Source organism: Mycteria americana, chromosome 1, assembly GCF_035582795.1.
Source record: "Mycteria americana isolate JAX WOST 10 ecotype Jacksonville Zoo and Gardens chromosome 1, USCA_MyAme_1.0, whole genome shotgun sequence".
Taxonomy (NCBI): Eukaryota; Metazoa; Chordata; class Aves; order Ciconiiformes; family Ciconiidae; genus Mycteria; species Mycteria americana.
The window spans coordinates 33,754,562-33,771,662 of NC_134365.1; the positions used below are offsets into that span (position 1 = coordinate 33,754,562).

The 17,101-nt window shown below is 42.8% G+C and overlaps 1 long non-coding RNA gene across 1 annotated transcript in view; it reads right to left on the bottom strand.

The window, feature by feature from the left end:
- Positions 1-635: 635 nt before the first annotated feature.
- The window catches only part of LOC142404601 (uncharacterized), a 33,269-nt gene continuing 16,803 nt past the window's right edge, over positions 636-17,101 (bottom strand). The window contains exon 4 of the long non-coding RNA XR_012773908.1: positions 636-927. This is a non-coding gene — a long non-coding RNA (uncharacterized LOC142404601). The remainder of the gene's footprint in view (positions 928-17,101) is intronic.

Sequence of the window (17,101 nt, forward strand, 5' to 3'; positions counted from 1 at the left end):
TCCTGGGCACGCACATCGCTCATGGGTGCTGTGGCAGGGAGATGCAGGAATATAATTTTGGGGGTCAGACTCTTGTGCGGGGTATGTATTTTCCTGTGACTTGAAAGGCCATGTTGTTAGCCCCGGAGAAAGCGCATTTAAATGAGAAAACTCATTTCCCTTAGGGGTTACAGGCAATTAGCACCACAACATTTGGATCACATTTCTGACATTTAGAATAACGTGCAGAAGTCGCAGAAACTTCATTTCTCTGTACAACTCATTTGGGTTGGGAAAGTGTTTTAAAATGGAAAAATGTTCACTGAAGAAAATCCTCCTGCCATGTCAGCTGCGGCAGGCAGGGCCCGACTGGTCCCTGCTCCCGGCCGTCCCTGCCAGTCGTCTGCAGCAAGGACAAGTTTTCTCGGGAAGGCTCTCTAACATCTGGTCTGCATCTCTCAGGACTGGGGACCACGAGGCTTTCACAACCACAAGTTTCGAGCCCTTCACAACAAGGAGTAAACCACTGTTGAAACTGTGCGTGCATTAGCTATTTTCCTTCCACTGGCTCAATTGCTGGAATCAACTCCAAAACAACAGAAATCAAAGATTATTTTTATTGTTTTTATTTTCTGGCACAGTTATCGCCACTGGTTTAGGCAGGGAACATGTTGTGGAAATTGTCTGCTCCCTGGATCACACTTGCCTTTTGCTCACTCCCACCGAGTTGGCACGGCTCGCTGGCCGCGGGCTCCTGGGGCTGCAGGGGAACGCCGCGCTGCCGACACTCCCCACACTCCCTCTCGGAGCCTCTGGAGATGTTGCTGGCCTTTTCAACCCTGGCTTGTTTCTGTCAGTCCAATCAAGCTCAGGGCAGCGCTCTGATTGCGGAGCTTGCTTTCTGAGATCGTCTTCGGGAATGCTTAGGGCTCGCAATGTACGTCACCTCTGCAAAAATATGGGGCGTGTGGCAGGTTATCCACATAATTATCCTTTGAAATAGGTTGGAAAATAGCAGCTAATAAATATCATGAATGTCTGCAGAAGGATTTCATTTAGACTGTACTTTTGGAAATGAACTCCGAACTTTGGTTTGGTGTCTCTTCTTGCAATTGATATTTTGAACAAATCTCTTAGCAGTGTTGTGGCTTATTGGCCCCATGCACATGAGGAATATTTGTGACATGGAGCAGCAAAATGTCTCCAGCTGAGGTGTCAAGAACATCCAGAACTGGAGAGACTGCTCACAGGGCTCTGCTGATTTATTTATCTCTTTTCCTCTTGACAGCCACAGACAAAAATGGATCACAAATGACACCAAAATCGCCACAGTTCCTGAAAGAGAAAGAACCCCCTTTCTTCCCTTACCTCACCCTTGCTGTCCGTCACCACCTAGCAGGTGACATTTCTAAGCTGGGAAACAGTCCCTCCTCCCATCTCTCCCCAGCTCCAGAAAGCAAATGAGCAACACCTCACCTTGCTACCAGGTCCCACGTTGTGGGTGGGAAATGATCTCCTCTCCTCCACAGTACCCTGCCACTGCCTGTAATTAGCTCTTACCTTGTTTTTAAACTTTTGCATGCTCTGATGACCAGTTACAACTGGATAACAGATGGGAATCATTTAATGGCTCTATGGTTAATATCTAGCACTGTATTGTGCTTTTTTTGGTGATCAGACCTTAATTCTTTCATGGTGCTTATCCGTGCTGCAGACCCTCTGCCAGCAGAAGGAAGCCCCATGGTGAAGGTGTGAGCCTTTCCAGAGCCTGCACTGAGATAGCTGCACCACCACGCCTCTGACAATGCAAACAATCTGACAAAGCCAGCCTGTTGTTATCAGGCATGTCTGGAGCAGGGACTTGCTGATATTATCTTGCTGGATAGGACGGCTGATCTTGAGTATCTAGCCTAGCTACGCCAACTGACACTTTACCATGAGAAAAGTGGTTTTCCACCAGTTGCCAGCAGATTCCCCAGGGACCGTCTGTTTCCCACGCATCCACAAAAGGAGAGGATGCAAAACGGTTTTGCAAGGTCTGTATATAGCACTGATGCAAATTTACAAGGAAGCTAGTGTGTTCCTTGGAGATCTGCAAATGGAGAGAGGTTAGAAGCCATGCATGCTGACCAAATCCGATATTATTTGGATAGAGGGCCCATTCCCCTTGAAGGCAGTGGGAACTCAGTGATTTCAATGGAAGAAGACCCCTCACTCTGTAGATCTTCAGGGGGTATTTCTCATGCTTCAGGGTTGGCAAAGTGCTGCAAATCCTCGCGCATCAAGGCCCTCTGCCTGGTAACTAGGTGTTGGGAAGGGGGCGAGGTGAGGTGGCCCCAGCTCTCCCACACACCATGACAACAAGACTGGAGCCCTGTCTCCCTTTTGCATTTTTGTTTTTCCTCAGTCTGTTTTCTTAGTGCAGATTAGGAACAGTTTCAGGGCAAGGTCTTACTGTGACAGCTAGCGTGTCTGGTACGAAGAGAGGGGTGGCTTCTAAATCCAACTGCATTAGACTATAATGCAGCTGAATACATAATCTGGGAGCCAAAAGAGCCAGCAGCACATTTACTTTGTGAAGAATTAGAAAGGAATAGTAGAGATAGTCAAATAGAACAGAGTCTTTAAAAAAAGGTGAGGGGAAAAAATGCTTCTATGCATTTATGCATGCTTCTTGTGCTCATACGAATCAAAGAAAATCCATACATATATGTATTTTCCAAAGAAAGTCTCCTGTGGTTAATAAAGGTGAGAACATATTGCACTGCCTGGTCCACATATGATAAACCATTCCATTCTGCTGGAAGAGGTAGGTGATTTTTTTTTCTCTTACTGATTTATTTTAAATCAGACCAATTAAAGTACAAATTCTTTTCTGAAAATCTCACCTTCCTCTGTGCATAGCAAAATGATATCATGGTTCGCTCTTACTTTATATTACTGCCTTCTCCATTTTTCTTTTAAGAAGTAAAGGTATTTCTCAACCTTATAGGCTTTTACATGAAGAGAGCACACTGTTCTCTCCAATATCAACAGCAAAATCTTCAGCGTTCCTTTGAATTTCCAGCCATACAAAGGAGTTTTCAGACATGACAAGAAGATCGAGGTTGCTGGCAATGCAACATTAAAAACAGATTTTGTTTCAGAATCTTTATAGGTTTTACTTGATTTCTGAAAATAACACAATGGTGTATTATGTCAATGTTTCTAGCTGAATCTTTTAATACATAATGTAATTTGCAACCTTTCCATCGTGGGATTCAGCTACTGAAATGGTATGTGGGAGTGTTCTCACTGGGCAGCAGAAAGAGCGTGATGGATAATCTCCGTCAAGCATATCATTGCTTCCAGGTGTTGGCTCATTTTTATTAGTTACTCATGGGCTTACCTATGTTCTCAGAATGTTTTCCTTCTCAAAATGGCAATTCCCAAAAAAGGAGCTGCCATCCAAGGTACAGCTAGATCTGCTAAGGTGCTTGTGATACATTGCTTGATTCTGCTTTCCAGGAATAGTCCAGATCTAACTTACAGGAAATTCTTGAGAAAAAGCAACACAAAATTAGTTTTCTAACTGTAGATCTCTTTGCAAAAGTAATAACTCTATTCCTTCCCTCCCACAATTTTCCTTTAATGCGTAAATTAGAAGATAGCTTGACATTATTTTGCAAATATTTTTGATGATATGCCACTTTTCGTGAAACAGAATAACACTGAAGTCCATTGATTCTGAAAATCCATTTCCTGTCTGGAAAAAAATCTAGTGACTCTAGTTAAAAGTAGTATCTAACATTACCATAACTGAAAATGATGATGAGAAATTTTTTTTCCAAATTACTCACCATCTATGGATTGACAACAGTTTGTGAACAGCCTGTGTCCTGATTTTGCAAGTCACTTTCCTCAGTGATGGATGGATATCAAGAAAACATAACCGCCTTATGAGCATTTTAAATATTTGTCTTTAAAAAGATGTGTTTCTATAGAACGCCATGTTACAGACCAGAGCTCAAAAAAACCTGGTGCTGAACAATTCAAAACAATGAGAGGGAAATGAGGAGTAGAGTATCTGCTTAAGTGTTTCAAACATTTTGGCACTGCCAAAGCCATTCTGAAAAGCAACTAGAACATGTTCGTCAGGTTGAATGAAAGCTGATGGGATTCATGTGCCATGTGTTCTTGGACAAATTACTCTTTCCAGGCCCACAGAAAATTGCTTCTAGATGGTGGTCTTATAGTCAAAAGATGAGTATTTGGTTCTGCCTTAGATATCTGTAGAAAAATGCCTTTAATTAAAAACATGCAAATTAGAGAAGTTGCAGATAAGTGTTTCAAACCAGAGAGGGTTTTACAAACTCCCTGTTTTCATATAGCTATATTTTGGCTGAAGGATTACATTTTAATAACAACTCCATGCAGAAATATGCTTTGGGCCCACGTCAGGTTATAAAGGCTGTGGATCAAGACACTGGGAGCTTTTGCTGTTATATTAAACAATTGCATATATTCTGGCAGGTTTTTATTAAGATTTCTGGGGTGAGTGGGCACCCACAGCACCTCAGCTGGGTACCAGGAGGGAGAGGGACCCTCTGGGTTTGCTCTTAGGTCATCAATGTCACGTGAGTTTTCTTCCCTACCTTCACAGTTACGCTGTCTGTCGTGGATGTTGTAAATGCATGCTGTTACTCATTTTTAACTCCCTCTGGCCCTCTGGCTTTAGTCAGAGATAATGGCCGGCTCCTGGTCAACAATTCCATTTCTCTGGATGTGACGATCCTGAACATCAGGGTCCTGGGACACTTGTGAGCCCCCAGAGCCACAGGCACGTTTCTCAAGGCAGGTCTTGGTGACTGGGGTAGCAATGCAGCAGCCCATGAAGGACAGCAGTTCTGTGAAGGACATATGTCCCAGGGACTGGCCAGCGAGCCAAGAATCCTTGGCCTGCAGCAAACTGGGACAGAGGACGTCCCAGCCCAAAGGGAGCTCCACAGCTCCCATTGCTTCGTCTCTCAAGGCAGGGGTCGCAGGAGCCGAGAACAGCAATTTAATGCCGCTGGGAGGAGTTAGATGTCCTTTACTGCCAGATAATTAAAGCAATTATTTCTTCTTTCTCCTGGTCTCCTGCAGCCACAGGCCCTACGTGTGTTATAATATCCTATCAATCATTCGGGAGCATGGATTCCTGGACAAATGGGACTGGTATGTGTACACGCTCCTCTCTGCTGTACAGCGGGGTTAGTTCCTGCGGCAGCCCCAAGTCTGTAGCCCACACTTTATGTTCTTCCTCTCCTCACCTCACTGAAACCCCCAACACCGGTGTGACATGGACAAGATTTGCAGAGGCAGAAGGACAAAGATTTTCTGGGAACCGGATCATTTTCATCCCATGCTTAGGGGTAGGTGGGCCAGAGTTGGGCTGGATTTTTTTCCGAGGGCAAGGAAAAGGAATGATTTTGAGATGCTAAAGCTCACTGGCAGCCCATTAGGCAAAGGTAGCCCTTGCCAGGTCCAGCGATTTTCTTTAAAAGTCTACCAGAGCTGAAAGCAAATTCCCAAACACTTTCTGGCACTGTAAGACACAAACTTTTCTTCAAGCTTGCTTTGAACCTACTAAAGCTATGCCAGTTATAAAAGCTGCTGCTGGAGCTGAAGCGAAGTCTTGGCTTTCACATTTTTCACATCCACAACTGCTTGAGAACAGTGTGACATTCTGTCTTTGGCAAGTGGGAAAGATTTTGGCAGAAGAAGGGAGGCTGACCTGACAGGCACCCTCGGCAGCCTCTCCCCTGCTGCATGCATCTCAGCAGGCCAGGAGGCAGAGGGCTGCAGTTTAGGTCAAATTCAGGTCTGGGACCCAGAAGGGCTGGTGAGAGACCACGTCTTTCACTGTGGCAACAGACGGGGGTCCCAAAATGCTAAACTTCATCACCCACAGGCTCTGATTGTTTCAGAAACCAGAATTAATTAACAACAGCATCAGCTGATGGTTAAAGTCAGAAAAACAGTTCTTATTCCACCGATGAGAAAGTGATTGAAGAAAGGATATAAGGGTCTGGCCCTCTATAAATGCATTTGTTCCCTTGTTAGAATGACCCTAATGGTGCAAACTGCATTAGGAAATTCACCCTCTCATGCATGTCAAGAAGTTTTGCCCAGATAAAAGTTGCAAGACCAGACAAGTTATTTCAAAAATAAAACATCTGGTTTGTGTATTTCTTGCAGGGATGCCCTGCTTTATTCAGAAGCAACGTAAAATGCATTTTAATACAAAGATTCACCAGTTAAATATGCAAGCCCCAAACAAGGCTTAACTGCTAGAATTCAAGAGCCTTTCTATCCCTGTGAACTCCCCAAATGAATCATAGCCCTAGGATACATTTCGTTGCATGCATATGTTTAGAATGTAAAAAAATTAACCCTTGGGCTGCCGTTGCTTTGGCAGGCAAAGGCGTGCTATGTGTGAAGTGGGAGTGCGAACATTGTATGCTTGTTTATTATGGTAGTCAGAGTGTTAAAATGAAAACCAGTAACTAAAAGCAGAACAATTACAGTGTTATTTCATTTTGTAAAGAATGTGTTACTTGACACAGGAACTTCAGATTATAGTGCATAGGATGTAGAAAGCAAAAGACGAGAGCTATATGATCAGGATTAGATGAAAGCTTAATGGGGTTCCCAACCCACAATTAACAGAACTACCCCTATTATAGACTCTCTTTTCCAAACCCTCAGGTGAATATGTCCTGTTTCCTTCCCACTTGGTTCTGTATTTTTCTACAAATGCACCAGCCCGACCTGCTGTGCTCTCCTCCTGGTGCAGGTGGCCATCAGCTCAGTGCAGTGCAGTTGCCCCTTCTGCTTCCTGTGCCCAAACTCCCTGTCACTGCTGGCCCGTAGTTCACAGGTCTGCAGTCCTTAATCTGACCCCAGGTGAGGCACAGGGCATCATTCCTAACGGAAAATAATAAACAAGACCATCAAATACTACGGAGCAATTATTTTCTCTTTATCAAAGTTGTCCTTGATGGAAAGAACGCACTTTGGGCAGCTGCCAGCATATCAGGAAGGATGAACTGAGACACGTATGTCCCCAGACAGATTTCTTACATTGTCTTAAACATTTTCCTTCACAGTCTGAAATTCTGTCTTTATTTTCTATGAATTGCTTCGCTATATTTCCAGGGTTTCTAAACATATGTGAACACCTTCCAGCTCCTGGATTACTCTATGTACACTGTCACGAGAGCATGGCTAGGGTTTTGTGCTGTTGTCCTAGTCCCTCTGGTTGTGGACCAAAAGATAGTACAGGCCAGATCATAGGCCCAACAAACTCCACATACCCAAATCACATCAGAGATGGATGTGAGGAGTCCCAAGAGGTCACACTACATGCCCAGCCGCAGCCGTGTACTGTGAAAGCAGGTTTCTGGAGAACGAAGCAGCTGATATGAGCCCCCTCGCTCACATGAACTGACAGACAGCCAGGGTGGGGAGACAGAAGGCAGTGCCATGAGGTCTCAAGGATATGGGGGCCTTGGTCAGCCTCTGCAAGGACCATAGTCTTATCACTAACAGACTCTCAGCGGCAGTATCAGAAAGGAGCCACAGAGCTGGCTTGAGGCCATCTTCACCAGAACTGGCAAGTACTATTGCTTTAGGTCAAAGAAACTGAAGCTAGCCTGTCTCCAGAGGAGAGACAAGAACCTGCTTTTACATGCAGCTGCCATGAAATGGATGTTAGCCTGAGGGCCTCCATGGAGTGCACCGCTCGGGGTGAGGGCTCTTGCCCCAAGATTTGTGTCTCTGTTTTGGCATCTGAGGTCACCAGTCAAAGTCTGTTCAGTTACTAATCCTGACAAAACATCTACTCGCATGTTTTGCAGCAGCCCTGTCTGTGTTTCCAGTTAGAGCACCTCAACAAAGGCCATCGGTTTCCTCTGTGGGGATGAGGAGGGCAGGCATGCAGCAGCCTCTTGACTTTTAGCTTAGCTACAGGTTCCCACTGGCTCCTCACTTGCTGCTCACTTCCCCTGACGAAGCCTGGGACAAGAGGAAGAGGGACAGTTTTCCTCCTAAATCTGGAAGTCCAATACCCCTGCTCTGCTCTGGATGTTTTGTGCTGCTGTGCACAGACACAGTAGTCACGCTCTTCCAAGGGGGGTAGGTTGGATTTCCCTGGTGGAGAAAGCCCAGCAGCTTCGTTGCAGTGTGGCCTGGAGAGCAGCTCTGGGGGATATCTGCAATCAGGTTTCCGACCAGATGGGGAAACCTGCTCTCACTCTGGTTTGAAAGAGGACTGGCTGGTGGTGGTGGGACCAGAAGCCAGGCGAGGACAGCCAGTACCAGTGCTCACACCCACGACAGCCTCCTGGGAGCTCCGGCAATGGAGGGAACAGTGAAGTCACGCAACAGAATCACAGAATCATATAGGTTGGAAAAGACCTTTAAGATCATCGAGTCCAACTGTAAACCTAACACTACCAAGACCACCACTAGACCATGTCCATAAGCACCTCATCCAAACATCCTTTAAATACTTCCAGGGATGGTGACTCAACCACTTCCCTGGGCAGCCTGTTCCAATGCTTGATAACCCTTTCAGTGAAGTAAAATTTCCTAATATCCAGTCTAAACCTCCCCTGGCGCAACTTGAGGCCATTTCCTCTCATCCTATCGCTTGTTACCTGGGAGAAGAGACCGACCCCCACCTCTCTACAACCTCCTTTCAGGTAGTTGTAGAGAGCGATAAAGTCTCCCCTCAGCCTCCTTTTCTCCAGGCTAAACAGTCCCAGCTCCCTCAGCCGCTCCTCATAAGACTTCTGCTCCAGACCCTTCACCAGCTTCGTTGCCCTTCTCTGGACACACTCCAGCACCTCAATGTCTCTCTTGTAGTGAGGGGCCCAAAACTGAACACAGGATTCGAGGTGCGGCCTCACCAGTGCCGAGTACAGGGGCACGATCACTTCCCTAGTCCTGCTGGCCACACTATTCCTGATACAAGCCACCATGCTGTTGGCCGCCTTGGCCACCCGGGCACACTGCTGGCTCATACTCAGCTGGCTATCAACCAAAACCCCCAGGTCCTTTTCCACCGGGCAGTTTTCCAGCCACTCTTCCCCAAGCCTGTAGCGCTGCATGGGGTTGTTGTGGCCCAAGTGCAGGACCTTGCAACATTGCTGACCTCTCTAACCAGAGCACCACTGTCCTCAGTCACAGCCGTGGCGTGATCCCAACAGGTCACCATCCGCTGCTGACACCGACTGGAAATCTTCTGCTGCTCCTTCACATAAACAGCCCGTCTTTTTCTTTCTGTATTTTAGACTCTTATACAGCTACTCAGCTCTGTACCTCCCTTGTAAAATCAACAGTACTGTGGAATAAAGGCAACTGTAGCCCACTTTCCTTCCCAAGGAGAAAAATCTGCTTATAGTTAGAAAATCTGACAGCTTATAGTTAGAAAAATCTACTTAAAATATCTCTTACCTGGAGATATTTGCATACCCATAGGTGGATGGGTATGCAAATATATGTATGGATATATATACATACACATACATATTGTATACACATTGTATACACATTGTATACACATTGTGTAACACATTGTGTAACACATTGTATACACATACACATACATTCTCATATGCAGACAAAAAGTACGTATCATGGTATGGATTTATTAGGCATGAAATGCAGGTTTATATAGCAAATATATATATGAGTAGTTTATGTTCTTTCTCTTTTCTTTAAAAAATAAAATTAGCTGACATTGCGTGAGTGCTGGGAGTTGTAGAGAGCTAGCCCAGTTCACTGAGAGCATCAGGAGCATACCTCAGAAACACTCAGAGCTGCAGCACATTGACGAAATAGTCTGATTTGCGAAGCTGTCAGGTTTCCCAACTTTTGAAACTGTTGCTTGCAGACATCTGCAGCCATGTCTCTAATAGAGCAGGGAGCACTGTTTTCTGACAATATCTCTGTTTTCAATTTGGTACCTCCTTCAGGGTTTATAACTCCGAGAAAAAAATGCCCATTGTACTGGAAACAACAAGATTTTCACAATGGCTTGTGCCTTGTCCCATCTTGTATTTGTAGGTGCCAGATTATAGATGTAGAAAGGGTGTTCCTTTTGAGACTGCCGCTTTGAGGAACTGAGTTATGTTGAATTCTTCTCCGCAGAGTTTCAGCTCTTTTTTCCTCACTCAATAGTCTCTGAATGTTGCAATGATGTTCAGATCTTTTTGTCCTCAGCCATTAGCGCTTTGAAACATACTGTAAGGTAAGAAGTAGGCAAAATAAAACCGAAGTTCCTGTATTTTCCTCCAACCTCTGTATTTTTATAACTTTCAGACTTTCCACTCAAAGAGATAATCCTTCTCATTTTCACTATCTGGTCTTTCTTTCTCAGACATAGCTCCAGAAAAAAAAAAAAAAAAAAGAAAGAAAAAAAAAGCAGCTTGGTAAATTTCTGCTTAAACCCATGTAGTTGGCTTAGCTAGTGATCTAAATCTGAGATACATTAAATCCTGAGAACATAAAAGAAGTTCTGTTATATATTGCTGTATTTTTTTCTAGATGATATAAGGTAAAACCCAGCTCACATCAATTTATGTCCTACTTAGAAGAGCTAAATGTTTTCAGTATCACCTTCCTTGGCGACCTCTGCCAGATGGGCTCTAACACAGCCAACAGCACTTTTCAACGATGGCTGTCTGTGCCATGCTCCCATAGGCAGGAGCTCATCTAATTCAAATATGCGTGTCTAAAAATTAGATTTCTAAATCACAATTAATGACTCTTTTCTCCTTTTATAATCAGCAGAGAGAAAAAGACACCATTGCAGAGAAATGCATCGGACTTAAACGCATATTTTGGAGTCAGATTAGCAACAGGTTTCTTTCAGGTGGCTATTTCTGTCCAGCGAGGGCTGCTGGATCGCACGTGTTCCTCCACGCATGTGCAGCAGGGGCTGGTGTAGGTCCTCTTTGCCTTCCTTCTCTTCCTCTGCTTTAAAACTAAATTAGTACTTCAATAAACGTACACAAAGCCTTCTGTATAAGATGGAAGCTTGGTGAGGTGAATTCGATTCAGCATAATTATAACACTATCTAACCTTAAGCAAGCTTTTAAGAAACTTTTAAAATAATTTGTTTGTTCTTTGTTTTATACCGTCATTGTTAAACACTACCACTACAAGGGAAAACATGGTATTGTATACAAATTATTGATATGCAACTATCCAGGGAAAAGAGATTTAAGAGAAAAACTCTTCTTAAATGTTCATTGTTCTTTCCCACTATGTTTAAGATAGAGCATTAATATAATAATTTTTTGTTTTGTTTTGTTGATATGTGCCGTTATCTTAATGGTATTTAAATGTGTTTGCGAAATATCCTGGGCGGATATGAGTAGGCAGAGGTCTACTGGCTTCAGCATTGCATTGGCAGGCCAGCATTTGTCCATTTGTATTTACCTGTCTTAGCAACAAACTCTGTAAATTTTTAGAAGAAAACAGAAATGTAGTATAAGGATAGGTCAAAATGAAATGTTAACAGTCTGTTGCAAAGGCAAATGGGACCACTTTGCTGTTTAACCGCATTCCTCATTACAAAACATATCTCTACAGACTTTGTGCTAGTAATTAAAAACGTCTGTTTTAGCATTTGATGTGTATTAGGCAAAGTTTCAAGTCATGCAGTCTTCAGCAGAAACGAATGTCCCCCACGATTAAAAAACTCTTTGGATTCCGAGAGAGGAAAAGTGGAGAACATTTAATTAGACATGCCTTCATATTGTCTTGTGAATAAAATTAAAAAATCTCTTATACAGGAAGATATTGCTTTACAATGTGATATGATTGATGTTGCTCATATATATTCATGTTAGACAGCTATGGAGAAACTACTAAGCACTGAATGCCAGGAACAGACCACGGGCACAGATTTGTCATAACAGTGCATGGATATGCTTTTGAGACAAATATGTTAATAATTTACAGCTCCCAGCCAGTTGGAGTTTGGCTCCTGAGGTCTTTCCCGAGGATGGAATCCCATCTCTGGGAGATGTTTGTGTTATCTCAAGTTGCCTCTTGTCTCCCTATTTATAAGTTCTGAAATTTTTTTCCTATTCTTTTCTCTTTGATTTCCAAGTAGCTCCATTTTGCACCAACAAGCACTGACATTTCCATTTTTCAAAGCCTATTTTAAAAGCATGGTTGGACCTGCTACATCTCAGGGTAAGGAGAATGATACACTTTTAGCATGGGTAACTATTCTCAAGTTGGAAACAAGGCAGTGCTTCCCAAACTATGGTCAATAGACCACAGAAGGAAAAAGATGCAATGCAGGAGACTATAGCTAGCGATCCTATGAGGCCGTATGATTTAAATCTTTTCTGTATGGTTTGAAACAAAGCACGATGAGGATAGAGGTGCCTAATGACTGGGGGGAAATCTCAGGGCTGACAAACTTCAAAGAAAAGGAAAAGAGAATTAGTAATGAACTAAAGTGTTCATTTGCTGTGCATCACTAATATTTTCCTCAAAATGAATTTTGTGCACTCTGTAGTACTTCCTAAGTAAACAATGTTATTTTAAGCAGTGTATGTGCATTAAACCACTGTTTACAGGAGCTTATATCTAAGTTGACTTGTATAAAATGAACACATCTGCAAAATCATTTGAAACGAACACTGTCTACATGTACATTCAACTGTGCAATTAAGGGTTTGATACCTTACATATGCATCTTTGAACTTTTATCTTGATTTGTGGGCCTGTTACCACCAGACTCTTTCTTCAGATTAAAGTATTTCAAAGTTAGATGAAACTATGTTCCTCATGTTACTTTGCTTTCAGAATAATGACACCTTTTTGTTTAAGCCACAGACAATTATACAACTCTTTGCTCAAATAGGAAGTGCATTTCTGCCTAACTGTGCACTTTAAACATGTTAATATTCCTTGCACGTTTGATCCTGTTTGGAGATAAATAAAAAGTTTAAACTGCATGGCACATGTCCTCTGGGAAAAGTCAAAGCAAGTTCAGTTTATATATAGAAGTTTAAATCTAAGATTGTACATTAACATACTTTGACTTAGCTGAAATGTAAGTTATAACTGCCCCATTATTGTAGGTCTGGGTCATGCCAGGGTCTTTTCTAGTATTTAGTAATAGTGCATATCTGAGCTTTATATATCTCTATACAAAATATATTTAATCAGATTATTATTATTGTTATTGTTATTGTTACTAATATTTTTTTTCCAGGGGATATTCCTATCAGTCTTCTCGCAGCCTAATTTACACTTCCTAGATCAGATTAGCACCAGTGAAGGGACACACTTTAATTTGAAGATACCCATAAGCAGGAACATGGTACCTCAGAAGTTCTCCTGAAAGCCATATTCTGTCTGAGAAGTCCTTTCCCCTTCAGAAGCTATTTGAGTCAAATAATATTTCAAAAACCATTTTTAAACCTTGTGGGGCATTTGCAGCTGTGGCTGGAACATGCTGCTCAGGTACTCAACGTAGCTCCAGCTTCTGGCTTACGGCCAGCTGCAAACAGTGACATTGCATCTTTCCTTTTGCTTCATCAGGTATGAAATTGCAAGTGCCAACTCAGGATGGGGTGAAACTTTGGACGGAGAATCCAGGATGTCCAAGGCATGATCCTGAGACAGAAGCTGATCTCTTTTTGCTCTGGATGGGCCACCTTTTGCGGGGAATTTTTACCTAGCCAACAAACTATCAATAGCCAAAGAAGCTTCTCCTACCTCCCTACTTCTTCAGTTCTTGTTCCCTGCTTGAGGTACCAAGGACTATTAATCCTTCCAACACCTTTTGAATTGGACTCAAGTTTAGCATCTGCCAGTGCAGCCCAGTGAGGTGCAGGCAGTCCTGTGGATGTTGTCTGTTGCTGCAAGCCAGTTTCAAATCCCTTAGCAGTTGCAGTGATCCACAGTGAAGCTGTTGCTTCATTGATGATTGTGCCCGATTGTCATGGTGAAGCAATGGTGGAATTTCCCTTGTTAGAACTACATCCACTGAAATGTCTCTATTTGCCTCCTGAAGTAAAAAGAGGGATATAAAAAAATAGCATAATAGAAGAGTTTTGTAATAGATAATGAGTATTTTAATAACAACAGGAGGGAGAATGAAAGAGCCTAATTATAGTATGTGCAAGAAATGCATATTTTAAAGTGCTGTACAAAAATGTGTGGGCAGGGAGCTATTTCAGCTGAACCTTTGCAGCGTGATGTTTCCCCAGTCAGAAGTCTCATGTTAGCTACCGAACACCTGAAATCAAACGCAGGAAATAATCAATCCAAGTAATTCTGGACATTTAAAAGCAGAAAATAATACCTTGGCTACATGCGATCCCAAACTATAGCTCGGTTTCTGAACTGATTTGACGCATCTGGGACAAACATGGTTTGAACTCAGTCAAGTCTAGCAGTTATATTTGCTTGGGTTTCATAGGTGAGGCCAAAGAAAGAAGAAAGTGACAGAGCGGACCTTTGGGGCTGAATTTTGTCTTTTTATGTCTCATCTTCATAGTGCTCAACTGTTTCAAAGAAATCTGGCACTCCTCTTTCAAAGAGAAGCCAACAAGTAAGCCATGGCACTTCAGGAGCCATCCAGAGCCATTTTACAGTTCCAGAGAAGTTACGGGAAAGGATAGGGGCAAGAACTGACCAAACACGAGAATTACGTGCATGGGTAACACGTTCTGGATTCCTGGAAAAATTGGATGTGCAACTAATGTGTCCAGGCAGACCTCACTGGCGTAAACAGCACTTGCTCAGGAGATCTGTACGGGTGTCACTGCCCTCGTCAGCACTTCAGGGATCAGACTTCCACAGTGGAAGTGCTTTTGGCTGCTCCTTGGCAAGAACCCCACAAAGCCAATGCCACCCACCTAGTGTGCAGAGATCAGCAAGGGAGGCAAAATATATGCATGGTCATAAAAAAACGTCTGCAAGTGGCTTCCCACTCAGAATCTTGCTTCAGTTCTGTGCGAGCACGTCTCAGGAAAAGCTGGAGAACTGGATTTGTCATGCTAACAGGTGACACAGTAAACCTCTCTGAGACCAGAGCATCACGTCAGATAGATAGAGAAATGGCCTCTCTCTCATTTTAATATACACATGGGGAAAAGATGAAATGTTGATGCTGTGAAACTGTTTCACAGTTCTTAGCTTTCTGTCTTTACAGTTATAAAATTTCACAATGTAACTAAATTCCTGAGGAGGTCATGATGCAGTAATAAAAGCCCCTTAAATTGAAGTAGACAAGAACTAAGGCAAGACAGCCATTGAAACAGAATCTTGCTTCTTAAAGTATTTGGCATTAAAAAAAAAATCAGGGGCTGACTTTGATTTATGCTTTACTACTTTATGTATGTATGACTCCTTTGTTTATGTATCCAGTTTTTTTTCCCTAGAAAAATCAGCATCAAAGTCATGCCTAGAGGACATGTATAAAATTTAAAACCAAGGCAGACAAGAATAAACAAAATCCATGTGTATCTGTGTCAGTCACTTGCAGGATGCTCAGGAGATACTGCCTGTAAATATTCTCTCAGAAGCGGAGTGGGATTTATCCAAAAAGCGGCTAAAGAATATTGCCCTTTATAGAGCATTTAGCAAATGGGTATGCTCCAGCCCTTCCTGGCTTGAGATTGGCCGTTCTTGGGAACCTCAGCCCTTACCTCTGGGGCTTTCCTCTGAAAATGATCCTGGGGGAGAAAAAACAACAGCTACTTTGAGTCCACTTCTGGCTGGAGCCAGTGTGCTGATCCATTCTGGCACTTCTGCAGGCAGGGCAGCCTTTAGAAGCCCTCGCTGCAATGGGGCCCTGCCACTGGCAAGGAGGACCCTGATGCCTGGCACCCCTCCAAGCTGGGGTACTCAAAGTCAGTGCTGTTCCTTTTCTGTAGGTAGTGCTTTCACATGAGACAGGAGGCAGGGATACAATTTCACGCCTGTGTCTTTGGATCAAAATATCACCTTAATATAGATCTGCCCAAAACTCTTCCTTACCAAAATGCTGAGAGTGCAATAGCCCAATAAGGCTATTTGCACAGATCAAAGTCTCTGCAGAGAACATGGATCGGACCCGTAGAATTTATTTTGGATGACTGTATGAAAATTTACTGACAAAAAGTCTTTTGTATCTGTACATAATGGCTTTCAACCTACATTTACTTTGCTTTTTAGTCTTGAAACATTTAACTGTCTTTGGGGGTAATTATTCTTAAGTAAGTAATAAATAATCTGCAACTCATTGACCAAGAAATAAGTGCTGTGTTGTAGGGAAATTCTTAAAGAGCTCCTGCAGTTACAAAGGAGAGGTTGTATTGCTTTAAAGAGGGGTAGCATACAGGTATGGCCTGTAAATTTGCCATGTGAAAGTACACTCAGTCACTCTTCAAATGCAGCTCAGAAAGTTACTGTTCTGCCATTGTCACGCTTAATTCTGCACTTCACTAGGTCAGCTTTATGACACTGTAAATGCACTGAATTAATAGCGGTACAGTGGAAGTACCTCAGCATGATATCAGAGTAAAGGAGGGGAGAGTTACAGGGATTTAAGACCAGTTTTACCAGATTAGACCAAAGGTCCATCCATAACAGTGTCCCATCTGTGATAGTTTCCAGCGGCGGATGCTTAGAGAAAAGGTAGACAAACCCAGCAAGTCTATAGTGATATTTTTTCCTAGTACATTGCCACCTTCCAGCAGCCAACTAGCTGGTACTGTCCCAGGAAGACGTGGTAATTTTGTATAAACAGCTCTTGAGAGTTTTTACTTTCATGGATGTATTTAATCACTTTTTGCACCTATATAGCTTCAGGAATCCAAAATCCAGACTGTGAAGTCTTACGCCATCCACTCTGAAACTTTGTTGTCAATGGGAGAATTATAATTTCTGTCTCGTGAAAATAACGTAAAGATATAACACATAGGAAAGTGATAAAATATCTCAAAACTCAACATTACATTTGATACAAAAAACCCAAATTATTTCCTAAAACAACGTTCTTGAACTGGAGTTGTGTCTTGTCTTTTTTCCCCGTAAAAGAAAGAGGTTAGTAACTTCTAACGCTTCCAAATTTAACTGAGA